The 16,135-nt window shown below is 42.2% G+C and overlaps 1 protein-coding gene and 1 pseudogene across 1 annotated transcript in view; one reads left to right on the top strand and one right to left on the bottom strand.

Moving 5' to 3' along the window:
• GLG1 (golgi glycoprotein 1) overlaps window positions 1-16,135 on the bottom strand; it is a 160,151-nt gene that overhangs the window by 93,861 nt on the left and 50,155 nt on the right. The gene's annotated exons all lie outside the window — the stretch shown is intronic.
• LOC113225196 lies at window positions 10,500-10,989 on the top strand (annotated as a pseudogene).

A 16,135-nucleotide genomic window follows, 5' to 3' on the forward strand; every position in this document is an offset into this window, starting at 1 on the left:
TTTAAAGTGCTAATTTTCTATTATGAAATTAATGGATTTTGAAAACAAAGTACAAAGCACAAAAGACCGGGAGAATCCTGCTGATGGTACTCCACCTGAGCCAGGGATCAGTACACCACCTGAACAAATTCTAATTCCCTGAGTTTCAGTTAGAACTGGGGGGTGGGGGTGGGGGGGTAAAAAGCAAGACAGCTTGACCCCAACTGACCAACTGACTGCAAATCTGATTCCAGAAAAACAGATGACTACCTTTTCAAGGAAGGGAAAATATTGTTATAGAAATGGCTTGGAGAAGTGAAAGCTGATGGGCAGAACACATGCAGATCCTTTCGGAATTACTGTTTTAAAACATAAGTATGTCAACGGTTGAAAATGTATTACCTCCCCAATAAAGAATGTTCATCTGCATTAATGGAAAAACAAAGAAGATTCCTAAGTACTTCTAAGCATTCATTACTATACAATCTATAGGTTTGGCTATGCAGCATAAATTGTGGAGAGATCTGGGAACAAATTTGGGCTCTTCCAGGTACTAGCTGCAAGATCTTGGACAAATTATTTACATTTGTTTGTTTTGTTTTGAGACAGAGTTTCACTCTTGTTGCCAAGGCTGGAGTGCAGTGGCACAATCTCGGCTCACCACAACCTCCATCCACTACAACCTCCGCCTCCCGGGTTCATGCAATTCTCCTGTCTCAGGCATGCGCCACCACGCCTGGCTAATTTTGCTTTTTGTTATTGTTTGTTTCGTTGGTTTTTGGAAACGGAGCCTCACTCTGTCACCCAGGCTGGAGTGCAATAGCGTGATCAGGGCTCACTGCAACCTCCGCCTCCCAGGTTTAACCGACCCTCCTGCCTCAGCCTCACGATTACAGGCACGCGCCACCATGCCCAGCTAATTTTTGTACTGTATAGTAGAGACAGGGTTTCGCCATTTTGGCCAGGATGGTCTCAATCTCTTGACCTCATGATCCGCCCACCTTGGCCTCCCAAAGGGCAGGGATTACAGGTGTCAGCCACCGCGCCCGGCCATTATTTAACATTCGTAAGCCTAAGTGCAGCAAAAAATGCAAAGCACCTAGCACAATGCTCATAGTAAGTATGTAATAAATATAATCTATGATTGTAATAATTATTGTATACTTCTAGAAGAGTGTTAATTCTGCATTGCCCCAATCCCAAAATAAATCAACCTCAAAATAAGAAAAAATATAAAAGAAGTGTTTTATTAAAGCCAACTTCAGGAATAAGTTTGTAAACACGTAGATTCTTGGCTACAGGAAGGCAACTTCAGTTTAAATTAGTTCAATTACATTAGGATAAACTAGAAAAAAGGAATAAATTCAGGAAATTCTGGTGGAAAGATCTCATCCTAATGGAAAAACAGCATTTAAATCACTCCACCAAGTATTCTTGTTTTTGTTGAGACAGGGTCTTGCTCTGTTGCCCAGGCTGGAGCACAGCGGTACAATCTTGGTTCACTGAAGCCTCAACCTCCCAGCCTCAAGTGACCCTCCCACCTCAACCTCCCTAGTAGTTGGGACTACAGGCACACGCCACTATACCTGGTTATTTTTTGTATTTTTGGAGAGATGGGGTTTCACTATGTTGCCCAGGCTGGTCTCGAACTCCTAGGCTCAAGGGATCCACCCACCTCAGCCACTCAAAGTGCTGGGATTACCTGCATGAGCCACCTTGCCTGGCCCACTCCACCAAGTCTTCCAAGCCCAGAAAAGTAAGTGTGGAATTTGTCTGTTCCAGACCCTAATCTCTCCATCTAACGTTTATACACAAATCTAGATTCAGATATCTATTTTGAATTTCATTTAGGTTTTTGTTTCTAAGTAAACATCAGAGGATTAGTTTGGGTTTTGTTTACCCCGTCTTTTATTTTTATTTATTTATTTATTTATTTATGAGAGGGAGTCTCGCTCTGTCACCCAAGCTGGTGTGCAGTGGCGTGATCTCGGCTCACTGCAACCTCTGCCTCCCGGATTCAAGCAATTCTCCTGCCTCAGCCTCCCGAGTAGGTGGGATTACAGGCATGTGCTGCCACACCCGGCTAATTTTTTTTGGTATTTTTAGTAGAGACGAGGTTTCACCATATTGGCCAGGCTGGTCTCGAACTCCTGACCTTGTGATCTACCCACCTCGACCTTCCAAAGTGCTAGGATTACAGGCGTGAGCCACAGTGCCTGGCCCATGTCTTTTAAAGTTCTAAAGAACCTTTGCATTTAAGTTCAACTTTGTATTTAAGTTCAACTGCTCAGATGCAGACATCTTTTAACATGCAAACAAACCAAGAGGGTATTGGTCAACTAAGATCTCTCTTCTAAGTTTTACTTAGTAAATGTTTCATGCCTACCACTTTCAGTCAATATATAATTCTCTCATCATATCAAAATCATGTTAATTTTGTAAAAGTAAATGTCACCAACTGGTCAAGTTTAATAACACAAGATCAAAGACTTCAATAACACTGTTTAAATGTCATGCATTTGTCTGAGTTTGTTACTGAAATCACCTGACAGTCACCTGTGAACAGGTAGTACAAAGCAGTATAAAAGGAAGTCCTCAGCTACACTACTATAATTCTTTCAAAGACACTCAGATCTTATCATAGTATCTTTGAAATTTTCATAATTATAATTACTATTCTTCAGAAGAGTACTGAGAAATCTAATATCTAAAACACAAGGTTTTGTAGCTCACACTTGTAATCTCAGCACTTTGGGAGGCTGAGGTGGGCAGACTGCTTGAGTCCAGGAGTTCCAGACCATTCTGAGGAACATGATGAAACCCTATCTCCACAAAAAATACAAAAGTTAGTCAGGCATGGTGGCATGTGCCTGTAGTCCCAGTTCCTTGGGTGAGGGGCTGAGGCAGAAGGATCACTTGAGTCTAGGAGACAGAGACTGCAGTAAGCAGAGATCGCACCACAGCACTGCAGCCTGGGTCATAAAGTAAGACTCTGTCTCAAAAAATTAATTAATTAAATAAAATACAAGGCTTTGACTTAAGACTTCCGAAACTTTAGTGTAGGCCATAAACAAACATAAGAATTTATGGACTCGCTTTGTCCTGCCGCCCTCTGAAAAAGGTGCCTGCTTCTCCTTTGCCTTCCGCCATTATGCTGGAAGATCATTCTTGTTGATCCAGAAGGCACAGGTGCCCTCAAGCTGTGGCGTGTGTGGGTCCCTGCTGACCGTCATTGACAGGACTTTAGCTGCAGTCTAGGCCTCCATTCCTTAGGAGCTTCTTGCCATTGCCTCACTAAAATGTTACATTGTCTTGTCCTGAGCGGTTCTCGTGAGGAGCCAGTGCAATGCAGAGGGGAACAGAATAATATGACCGGCCCTTTTTATTGCCCTACAGCTAGCTGTGCAAACTCGGGCCAGCCACTTAACACTCCCCAGCAAATCTTGCTTTTTATGAAATGGGGACAGGAGTGTCTTGCTCCTAGGGCTGCTGTGAGGAGCAAGTGTGATAATGCAGGTAAAGCGCCCCATGCAATGACAGGCATGCTGTGAGTGCTTGCAAAAGGATTTTCCCTTTCTGTCCCTAATTCCAGTGTGGCTGTAAATCCCTTCACAGTTGTGTGGCTCTGGGTAAGTCACTTAACCTTTCTGAGCCATTCCTGTCAAATGGTGATAACGACATCTCCCCCACAATGTTCATTCATTCATTGAGCAAATATTTATCAAGGACCTAGTATGGGCTTGGGCATCGTGCTAAGCATTAGGGATATAGTAATGGATGAGACTGATGAGGTCTGTGATTTGATGTTGACGATTGCCTAGTGAGAAAGAGAAATAAAACAAATGACTATATCGATCAAAAAAAAAAAAAAAAAAAGAATTTATGACCAGAAGGATCCCTGACTAGGCCGGGCGTGGTAGCTCACACCTGTAATCCCAGCACCTTGGGAGGCCAAGGCAGGTGGATCACCTGAGGTCAGGAGTTTGAGACCAGCTTGGCCAACATAGTGAAACTCTGTCTCTATTAAAAATACAAAAGTTAGCCAGGCATGACAGGCACCTGTAATCCCAGCTACCTGGGAGGCTGAGGCAGGAGCATCACTTGAACCCTGGAGGCGGAGGTTGCAGTGAGTCGAGATCGTGCCACTGCACTTCATCCTGGGTGACAGACTGAGACTCCATCTCACAAAAAAAAAAAAGGATCTGTGACTAGAAGGGGGTAACGTGATAATCTGGACCCACCATTTTAATAAAGTTTGAAAAGAGAGAGAAGCCTTCCTTCCCCAAAGACTTAACGAGCAAAGGATCACACTAGACCTAGCAAAATAATTTGCTCAACTCATCCCCAGAACTGCCCCCGGCTTCCAGAACAAAGAAATGGTGCATAAGAATAGGAAGTTGACTTCCCTAGTTTAAGACAGTATTTTATTATACCATTTTGGACCATAACAAATTCCTAAACTTCTCTGGTTTTGTTGTGCTCCCTTGCCTCCAAGGGAGGTGTAGAGGTGGCGCCTCAATTAAACAAAAACAATTTCTATAAATGTAAACCACCTCATCAATCTTTTCCTTACTTCACCAATAGCTTATTTAATAAAATTAAACATTCTGTCTTTAAAGCTCAGAAAAACAAAAACAGAAAAAATGAAGAGTAGATCCTTTTTCCAAAGATGACTAATCACATTTTGCTTTAGAATTTAAGATTGAGCAGATCTAGCTTACATAAGTAATTGCCTCCAAAATAGATCAGACACAACAAAAGTGTCTTGCATCTGGGGATTGGCTTAAGGCTTAGTTTCTATTTATGACAAAATATATATATTTTTTCACATTTAGCATTCTTTTGGAATAGTGAGGAAACAACTCATAGGGTAAGACTATGGAATTGTTCATTCTAATTCCTGTTTTACCAGTTAATTTGTGCTATATTTTGGAAGCAGCCAATAATTAATTGCATGAAAATGCTTTGAATTTCAGTTATGATGAAGAGAGAAAAAATACATTTTTTTCAACCTCTCTCCCATAAAAATTAGAGTCCTATCTTTCCAAACCCCTCTGACAAACTCTGATAGCATAATCACCAACTCACAACGTTGACATCTGTGAAAATTTCCCACTTCCATAGAGACATCATTTCAACTGTCTCTGATACCAAAAGCTGTATCCTTTTGATATAAAGTATTCACTTAATCCACTAATGATGGCTTAAAACAGCATTCTCAGAACAGAAGAATTCAGAAATAAAAAATCCAAAGTTGTTTGTTTTGAGATGGAGTCTCACTCTGTCGCCCAGGCTGGAGTAGAATGGCTGGATCTCAGCTCACTGCAACTTCCACCTCCGGGTTCAAGCAATTCTCCTGCCTCAGCCTCCTGAGTAGCTGGGATAACAGGCATGTGCCATCAAGCCCAGTTATTTTTTTTTTTGTAAAGTCAATAGTCAATATCTATTTCTGGGTGAGAACCTGACTCACAGTGAGCACTTTAGCTGCTCTGCATTCTAAAAATATCTGCCATAGGACGCCAGAAAATAAGTATTCTGAACCTGTGTTCCAATTCTTACTTGGTACAACCACAACATCAGAGAGCAGGCAATGGCATAAACGATTTTGCTGGCATAAATTTGGCTCCAAATTATAGCTATCTTTAAATTCTTCCTGAAAATATCTGAATTCAAATGAAAAATCCTTGATCACAAAACCTCTGCAGTCTCTGGCAGAAGTTTTCTTCTTAAGATAACAGTCTAGACACTTACATTTAAGAGAGTTCTTTGAAGGCAGTAACCACAGCTTGGTCTACCACACAATTCTAGGCATTCACTGGCATTCCATGTTATTTCGTTGACAGAAATCTGACCTCTAGGCTTCCAAAAACAGCTTACTGGGGTCAAATTGACATCAACAGCCTCTCCCAAACAACTTCCACTCTGGACAATTTTTCAGGCCTTTTAGCCTCAATTTAAATCTCAACTCTCTAAAAATTCCCATAAGACTATTGGATGATCAATTCTTAGAAATAATACCAAACAGGGCCAGGTACACTAGCTCATGCCTGTAATCCCAGCACTTTGCAGGGCCGAGGCAGGTGAATCACTTGAGGTTAGGAGTTCGAGACCAGCCTGGCCAATATGGTGAAACCTCGTCTCTACTAAAAATAGAAAAATTAGCTGGTCATGGTGGCAGGCAACTGTAATCCCAGCTATTCAGGAGGCTGACGCAGGAGATCACTTGAACCCAGGAGGCGGAGGTTGCAGTGAGCTGAGATCACCTCACTGCACACCAGCCTGGGTGACAGAGCGAGACTCCATCACCAAAATAATAATACCAAACAACATTTAATTTTTCAGTCATTTGCCAATTAGCAAAGGAACCAATGTTGGTTCAGTGAATCAATCTTATATATTTCTCTCTGAGCTTTAAGCATTTCTTTCTTTTTTTTTTTTTTTTTTGAGACGGAGTCTTGCTCTGTCGCCCAGGCTGGAGTGCAGTGGCACGATCTCGGCTCACTGCAAGCTCCGCCTCCCGGGTTCACGCCATTCTCCTGGCTCAGACTCCTGAGTAGCTGGGACTACAGACGCCTGCCACCGCGCCCGGCTTATTTTTTGTATTTTTAGTAGAGACGGGCTTATTTTTTGTATTTTTAGTAGAGACGGGGTTTCACCGTGGTCTCAATCTCCTGACCTTGTGATCCGCCCGCCTCAGCCTCCCAAAGTGCTGGGATTACAGGCTTGAGCCACCGTGCCCGGCCAGCATTTCTTGATGGATCAGGCAATAACACTAATAAGCATTTCTGTAAAAATTTAATAGTTTCCTTTTGAGTCTTTGGAAAGTTTAATTTTATGAGTCACTTCAATATATGACCATAGTGTACTTTCGATCTCTCTAGTGAAGTACTGTACTGTACATGTACCTATTTACATGTTCCTTGCAGGTAGAATTTTGTCTTCTCCATCTTTTTATACATAGTGACCAGTACAGCTAGAATAGCATGTTCAATATTTGTTTCAAGTATGACTAGACAAAGCTGGTGAACAAAATCTGTGCACCTTTTATTTTTAGGAGAATTTGCTAATTTTATACTAAAAAGCCTTAATAGTAATTTTATAACCTTAAGAAACATTTGGATGAATTCCATAATGAACTAAATGACTGTTCTATAAAATGGACAATAAACAACAGGAAAAGGGGCTGAGCATGGTGGCTCATGCCTGCAATCCCACCACTGTAGGAGGCTAAGGCAGGAGGATCACTCAAGTCCAGGTGTTCAAGACCAGCCTGGGCAACATAGCAAAACCCCATCTGTGTCAAAAAGAAAAAAAAAAAAAAAAAATTAGCCAGGTGTGCTGGTGAGCACCCGTACTCCCAGCTACTTGGGAGGTTGAGAGGAAAAGTTTGCTTGAGCCGGAGAAAGTTAAGGCTGCAATGAGCCATGATCACAGTATTGCACTCCAGCCTGAGCAACAGAGCAAGATCTCTCTCTATAATAAAAATATAAAAAGAAAGGGCACAGTGGTGGAGGGGTGCTAGAACTTAAGGGGCACGAAAATATTTATTGATTGCATTTAAAAGGTACTGTCCTTTCTTGCAGTAGTCATTCAAAAGCTTCTTCTGAAGTTGAGTAAGACAGTCCATGATACTTAGAATATGTGTTTTCATAATATGGCCAAATGTTGAAGCTGTTGGAGAAAGAGCTTGAAGTCTCAATTGATAGGATACCATGATGTACTGGAATCCTAATATATCCTGGTCAGTATGTTGGCTTACAAAGATAAGCATATGAGAGCAGTGCCTCAGCTTCATGCCTGGCAATGTCTCCGCCGTGTGTGGGTTTCCTAGAGTAACAGCAGTCATACCATATGGTGTGGCTTTCATTGGCACGGGCAGGAGAGACGATGCCAGAAACTCAATGTGCTATTTTGGGCCATGAAACATGATAAACTCTAAATTTAAAACATAATTTTTTAAATTAAAGAGAATATTTTTCAATTGTAGTATTTTTTTAATACTGGATTTTATAATCTTAAGACTCAATTAGGTAACTGTCCTCAGTGTTTGAAATAAGACCAAGACTCAAAAGTCAAGAGAGGGACAAGCTTGGCAGCAATCTTCTGAAAAAAATATTTAGAGATTTAAATGAAACCTTTTTTTTAGTGATACTATAAATATAAAGGTGAAATGTATAGAAACAGCTTTTGGAATACTACGTTTTGATAATGCCAAACAAGGGCAGTAGAGGTGAGAAGCTGAGAGGCAGTATCAGTGGGATGGAATCTCTTATTCCTCTCTAGCCACTATTTCAAGTTTTGCACAATGACACACCTCCAGCCTATCAAATAAGCTGATCTAATGTTTGAAGTTAGAGCAACCCTGGAAATATCATGCATGTTGAATCTAACGGACAACTTACTTAACCCTTACAAACTCAGCCCTAGATCTGAGCAACTAGGTTCGAGAATTCTAATAACAATTTCAAATGCTATACGGGGGTTGGTAATACTAACTTAGGGAAAGCAATTTTTGAGCTTCCTTGTCTCAGTGCTAGCCTTTCCCCTAAGCCTGCTTCTTTTTCCTGAATTAGGTTAATTATAGGTAATAAAAATAGTTTTTCATTAGTCCTGAGCTGGCAAAATGGGTTTTATGAACTGCTTCATATAAAGCAGTAAGTTTTTAAGATAGGGACTAAGTTGAACCTAAAATAGTAAGTGAAAACTCCATTTTCCTGCCCTCCTGTACCTTGCACAACAATAATGAACACAAACTGCCTAAAGCAAGGTGAATTGTAAACAAATAACATTCATGTGAAGAGGGCTTTGGCCTGCCCAACCTAAATATGTAAAAACAGCCATATGAGCTACTGTGGCTTTCAAAATGCATCAGTATCAGCATCACTTGTCTGAAATGCAAATTTGTGAGCCCCACTCTAGACCTACTGAATCAAAACCTGCAACTGGGACCAAGGAATCCACATTTTAACCAGGTTTCCAGGTGATCTAAGGCATGCTCAAGTTTCAGAACCACTGGGGTAAGATTACTTGGGTTTCTGATATGAGAAAGCCGAAGTATGCCAAAATATAGATCATTATTACTGAAAAGTAGTTTAACAATTGTTTCTGTCTTACATTCTGCTGTAATTTTCTGGAATACTAATAACTAAAAGTCATAAATGAATCATAGACCTATGACAGAGGGAACTGAGAAATGCTTTTGGGATTTTACAGAATTGTATCTTTTCATTCCTTCAAGTGCTATATCTAATTTTATTTATTTATTTTTTGAGACAAGGTCTCGTTCTGTCACCCAGGGTGGAGGGCAGTGGTGTAATTTCACCTCACGGCAACCTTACCCCCAACGCTCCCCTCAGCTCAAGCAATCCTCCTATCTCAGCCTCCCAAATAGCTTGGGACCACACGGGCACACCACCATGTCTGGTTACTTTATTTATTTATTTATTTATTTTAGTAGAGATGGGGGTCTTGCCATGTTGCCCAGGCTGGTCTCAAACTCCTGAGCTCAAGCAATCTGTCCACCTCAGCCTCCCAAAGTGCTGGGATGAGCCACCATGCCCAGCCCTTATTATCTTTTTTTTTTTTTTAAATAAAAGAAAATACAACTTTAAAGTGTTACTTGGCTAATTTGTGTACAGGTGTGTGTGTTAGTGTATGGGGGGATGGAGACCTGTCTTTAGGTGTCATTATCAAAGGCTATGATGATGTCATATAGCCCATTTCAAATGCACAAGGAGAATTACTGGGGAGAAGAAAGAGAAGGGAAGCAGGCAAGGTATCTTTTTTTAAGACACTTTTTGCACCTGCAGATTCTTAAACATCTTCCCCATTAGTCCAAGTAGACACAACAGAAGGTATTCTAGAATAGGGAGTTAATTATAAAGAGAAGAAAACAGCAAACATCTTTCCAGTTTTTCCTTTCCTACCAGTCCTTCACCTTTCCTACTGAAGAGTTAAGTTTAATCTAAAAAGGTTGAAGTTTGTATACCCTTTAAGCCCCACTGCTATAACCTAGTTTGGGGGATGTGGAAAATAGGTTATATAAAATTTTTTCTGAGGCCGGGCGTGGTGGCTCAAGCCTGTAATCCCAGCACTTTGGGAGGCCAAGACAGGCGGATCACGAGGTCAGGAGATCCAGACCATCCTGGCTAATACGGTGAAACCCCATCTCTACTAAAAAATACAAAAAACTAGCCAGGCGACGAGGCGGGCGCCTGTAGTCCCAGCTACTCGGAAGGCTGAGACAGGAGAATGGCATGAACCCGGGAGGTGGAGCTTGCAGTGAGCTGAGATCCGGCCACTGCACTCCAGCCTGGGTGGCAGAGCAAGACTCCGTCTCAAAAAAAAAAATTTTTTTTTCTGAGTAATCAAAAGCACATCCAACATTTTCTGGAGACACAATATTGTCTTCTACAAGATAGATTAGCATCTCTTCCTTCAAGTGTCTTGACTTGGAAGATGTGATCTCTGTTAAGTTGCAGGTCCCTCCAGTCCTGGCCATGGGCCCTGCAGCCACCAAGATGCTGATACCTAAGAAGAATGGGATTGCCATCTATGAACTCCTTTTTAAGGAGGGAGTCATGGTGGCCAAGAAGGATGTCCACCTGCCTAAGCACCCAGAGCTGGCAGACAAGAATATGCCCAACCTTCACATCATGAAGGCCACGTAGTCTTTCAGGTCTTGAGGCTACGTGAAGGAACAGTTTGTCTGGAGACATTTCTCCTGGTACCTTACCAACAAGCGTATCCAGTATCTCTGATTACCTCCATCTGCCCTGCAAGATTGTGCCTGCCACCCTACACCACAGCTGTCCAGAGACTGGCAGGCTTTGGCCTAAAGGTCTGGAGGGTGAGCGACCCGCAAGGTTCACAAAAGGGGAAGCCAAAAGACCACACAGAATGTTGTGTGCCCCCCAGTCCCATGAGAAAGCCCAGGCCGGGACTGGGTCAGCAATCAAATTCCAGTTTAGAGGCGGATTTGGTCGTGGGTGTGGTCAGTGACCTCAGTAAAACTGGAGAGGATTATATTGCATTGAATCAACTTACAGACAGAAAAAAAAAAAAGATGCAGGTCCTTTTGCTTAAGCCAGTGTTTAACCCATGGTTTGATTCCAACTGCCTTCCCTAGTTTTGGAAACAATTTATGTTGAAGTTCAGTTTTGTCACAGGCCCTTATTTTACTTCTTTTTTTAAAAAAAAAACAACTTGTTTTGGCCAGGCACAGTGGCTCACACTTGTAATCCCTGCACTCTGGGAGGCCGAGGCAGATGGATCACCTGAGGTCAGAAGTTTGAGACCAGCCTGGCCAACATGACGAAACCCTGTCTCTACTAAAAATACAAAAAATTAGTTGGGCATGGCGGCGGGTGCCTGTAATCTCAGCTACTCGGAAGGCTGAGGCAGAAGAATCGCTCGAACCTGGGAGGTGGAGGTTGCAGTGAGCTGAGATCGTGTCACTGCATTCCAACCCCAGCAACAAGAGCGAAACTCCGTCTCAAAAAAAAAAAAACTGTTTTTAAAGACAGGGTCTCACTACGTTGCCCATGCTGGTCTTGAACTCCTGGGGTCAAGTGCTGCTCCTGTTTTAGCCTCCCAAGGAGCTGGAATCATGGATGTACACCACCACGCCCGGCTACTACTTTCTTCAAAATTCGACCATTCTGACAGATTCTAGCTTAACAGTACATATTAGATAAATAAATGGCAATTTTCTGGAACATTCTTTAAAATAGTATAGACTTCATAGCAGTTGCAACTTCAGTTACTGTATTCTGCTATCGTTTTGGTCTTCTTGTGACTTCTAAAAGCTGAATTTTCACTGCATATCCACATTTCATAATTTGCTAAACAGTTATTTAACAGAAGTAGCTATCTGACAATAATACAACTCACATATACAAAAATACAATTTGTCAATCTAGATTTATGAAATTATTTAAAATTCTCAACCAAAGCATAGGCATTCAACATTCTCAACCATGGCTGAAGTAAATCTCAGTGACTGAGTACTTAAGAACCAGGTACAACACAAAATACAGTCATCTATGGGAGATAACTAGGGAATTACCTTTCGCACAAAATCAGTCTTGAAAAAAAATAACAATGTGTACAATTCCTCAGAATTATTTATTTAAACCCTACTTTGTTACAAAATGATTTAAGACAGATTTCCTCAATAAATGGGTGGGGGCACGATGACTCATGCCTGTAATCCCAGCACTTTAGGAGGCCGAGGTGGGCAGATCACTTGAGTGTTGAGGGGTTCGAGACCAGCCTGGTCAACATAGCGAAACCCCATCTCTACTAAAAATACAAAAATTAGCTGGGCGCAGAGGTAGGTGCCTGTAATCCAGGTACTCGGGAGGCTGAGGGAGGACAACCACTTGATCCCAGGAAGCAGAGGAGACTGCACCACTGCACTCAGCCTGGGCAACAGAATGAGACTCCATCTCAAAAAATAAAAATAAAAAAAAAATGGGCCGGGCGCGGTGGCTCAAGCCTGTAATCCCAGCACTTTGGGAGGCCGAGATGGGCGGATCACGAGGTCCAGAGATCGAGACCATTCTGGCTAATACGGTGAAACCCCGTCTCTACTAAAAAATACAAAAAACTAGCTGGGCGAGGTGGCGGGCGCCTGTAGTCCCAGCTACTCGGGAGGCTGAGGCGGGAGAATGGCGTAAACCCGAGAGGCGGAGCTTGCAGTGAGCTGAGATCTGGCCACTGCACTCCAGCCTGGGTGACAGAACGAGACTCCGTCTCAAAAAAAAAAAAAAGACAGGGATTCCAGCACTTTTCTCAATATATTCTGGCTAAATATGAGATGGTCACTTAAATTGAGCAGATGGGACTTCATTAAATCATGATGAAAATGAACAGTCAAGAAAAGAACTACTGTATAGAAAGGAACTTTGGTAAAGTGCATGCATAAAATTACATTTTGGTAGATATATCATATTAATAATCATTTCCTCAACTCGCAAAGCAAATGACATCTTTGTTTGTCACTTTAACTAGTTCTTTGTTCAACAGTGGACCTACTGACAGATGCCCAAATAAACATCACACACTAACATAAAAAGATATAACTGCAGTCAAACGTGGTGGCATGCACCTATATAGTTCTAGCACTTTGGGAGACTGAGGAATGAGGATCGCCAGAACCCAGGAGTTTGAGGCTGCAATGAGCTATGATCGCACCACTGCATTCCAGCCTGGGCGACTGAGCAAAACCCTGTCTCTAAAATAAATTAATAATAAAAAGTTATAACTGCCTTCGTTTATTTTATAAGACTTCGTGGTGAAATGGGGGGAAAAAAAACAGTTGTAACTGTACCTGGAGATACCAACCAGATGGGCCAGTCTCACAAACTGATCAAATGATCACCATGGTGGTGTTAAAAACAAGTTTACAAACTGTGACTTTTCCTTCATTGAAAACTGATCAAGAAAGCAAACTCCCCAAATTATAATCTTGTCTTTGTCTAGTGGTCTGTCCCAGACTAACAAAACACAAAATTGGGCAATTATTCATGTTGTGAAAGGATTCACTATACAAAAACAAAACTTAAAAATTAATGTAAGTTTTCTTGTCATTGTCAACTCCATCAGTACATTTAAAATGGGATTCCAGGCTGGGTGTGGTGGCTCTCACCTATAATCCCAGCATTTTGGGAGGCTGAGGCAAGACTGCAAGACCAGCCTGGGCAACACAAAGAGACGTCATCTCTACAAAAAAATATTAAAAGATTGGCCAGGTATGGTGGTGTGTGCCTGTAGTCCTAGCTGCTTGGGAGGCTGGGGCAGGAGGATCACTTGAGTCACGAGTTCAAGGCTACAGTGAGCTGTGACTCCTCCACTGTGCTCCAGCCTGGGCAACAGAGAGAGATCCCTGTCTCTAAATAAAAAAAGAAAAAGGAAAGAAAGAAAAGAAACATGCTGGATTTCAGGAACAATTAGCCTAAGATTTAAAAGATTTCTGTGGAAAAATCAAGTCACTAAGTCACACAAAGACAATTATAGTTGGTAATAACTCATCTTTTTTTTTTTTTTTTTTCTTTTGAGACAGGGTCTTGATCTTGCTCTGTCACCCAGGCTGAAGTGTAGTGGCATGATCATGGCTCACTGTAGCCTCATTCTCCAGGGCTCAAGCAATCCTCCTGCCTTAGCCTCCTGAATCCCTGGGACTACAGGCACATGCCATCACACCAGGCCAATTTTTAATTTTTTTGTAGAGAAGGGTCTCACTATGTTGCCTGAGCTAGTCTCCAACTCCTGGGCTCGAGCAATCCTCCCACCTCAGCCTCTCAAAGTGCTGGAATTACAGGCATGAGCCACCGTGCCCAGCCAGCTAATGAGAATAATTCACCTACTTTATATTACAGTTAACAGTTAATGACAAGTTCCTAAATCACAAAATGTCCTACTTACTCTTACTATAACAAAGTAAAATAGTCCTACAGGAAAAATCCATTACTTTACAATAAGATATATAGTTAGGTGTTGGAAACAACCAACAGTAAGTACCTATTGATTATCTTACCATTTTATAATAAATCATAACTTTAAATAATTTACTAGAAAGTTTAAAGTTCTTTGACTAAGAAAAATGGACCTTTTTCCATAAAGTTTCTGGTTTTGTTTGGGGCTAACCCAAACACTTTTATTTAAACCAACTTTTTAATGAAGTATACAGATTATACACAAAATAATCTATTACACTCTGGGACAACCTGGTGAGACAATGCCTCTACAAATAAATTAAAATAGCTGGGCGTGGTGGTTCATGCCTGTAGTCCCAGCTACTGGGGAGGCATAGGTGTGAGGAATGCTTAAGACCAGGCATCAGAGCCGGGCGCAGTGGCTCAAGCCTGTAATCCCAGCACTTTGGGAGGCTGAGACGGGCAGATCACGAGGTCAGGAGATCGAGACCATCCTGGCTAACACGGTGAAACCCTGTCTCTACTAAAAAATACAAAAAACTAGCCGGGCGACAAGGCGGGCCCCTGTAGTCCCAGATACTCGGGAGGCTGAGACAGGAGAATGGCGTGAACCCAGGAGGCGGAGCTTGCTCAGGAACAGTGAAGTACTTTATAATTTGGTAGGAGGAAGATTTACTCCCCATACATTAAAGATAAACAGCAGAAAGAATCTTTATAGTTTTGCAACTGACCAGTTTCAACAGCACCCCTAATTGGTGTGGGGTTAGCAAAAAGTTTGTGGTCGTTACAATCATTGTATATAGAGCTGAGCAAACCAGAAGAAACCCAGGACCTTTGATTCAACAGCTTTGTAAATCCTTACCTCGAATATTACAAATTTTTCTGTAACTACATATGATTTGTTTGATTTTTGTAGATCTTTATTTTCTGCTTATCCATTACTATATAATAGTAAGTGCTGAAGTAAAGCTGTGAGACTCAATTAAAGGAAAATTTTAATCACAGAGGTCTTTAGACAGCAAAATAGGCAAGAAGCTCTCTTTAGGTCTGGGGAGGGACCAGAGTATAGGCTTATTTATGGGTGACCACTTAGCCCAAGAGTGTGAGTAGGTGGAAATGAGTATAATGTGCAGATACTAGTACGCCAAAACTCTGGGCATGGTTAATTCAGATACTAGTCCAGATGCAGAAGATTTCAGGAAAACAGACCAAAAGCCTGAGTCAGGAGCTTTGAGACTGAGCAGGTAACAGGAAGCAAAGAAGGCTAATGAACATGGTCAGGCCGGCAGCAGTGGATCACGCCTGTAATCCCAGCACTTTGGGAGGCTGAGGCGGGTAGATCACGAGGTCAGGAGATGGAGACCATCCGGGCTAACATGGTGAAATCCCGTCTCTACTAAAAATACAAAAAATTTAGGCCGGGCGCGGTGGCTCAAGCCTGTAATCCCAGCACTTTGGGAGGCCGAGACGGGTGGATCACGAGGTCAGGAGATCAAGACCATCCTGGCTAACACGGTGAAACCCCGTCTCTACTAAAAAATGCAAAAAAAAAAACAAAACTAGCCGGGCGAGGTGGCGGGCGCCTGTAGTCCCAGCTACTCGGGAGGCTGAGGCAGGAGAATGGTGGGAACCCGGGAGGCGGAGCTTGCAGTGAGCCGAGATCGCGCCACCGCACTCCAGCCTGGGCGACAGAGTGAGACTCCGTCTCAAAAAAAAAA

This window comes from Piliocolobus tephrosceles, chromosome 17 (assembly GCF_002776525.5).
Source record: "Piliocolobus tephrosceles isolate RC106 chromosome 17, ASM277652v3, whole genome shotgun sequence".
In the NCBI taxonomy this organism is placed as follows: Eukaryota; Metazoa; Chordata; class Mammalia; order Primates; family Cercopithecidae; genus Piliocolobus; species Piliocolobus tephrosceles.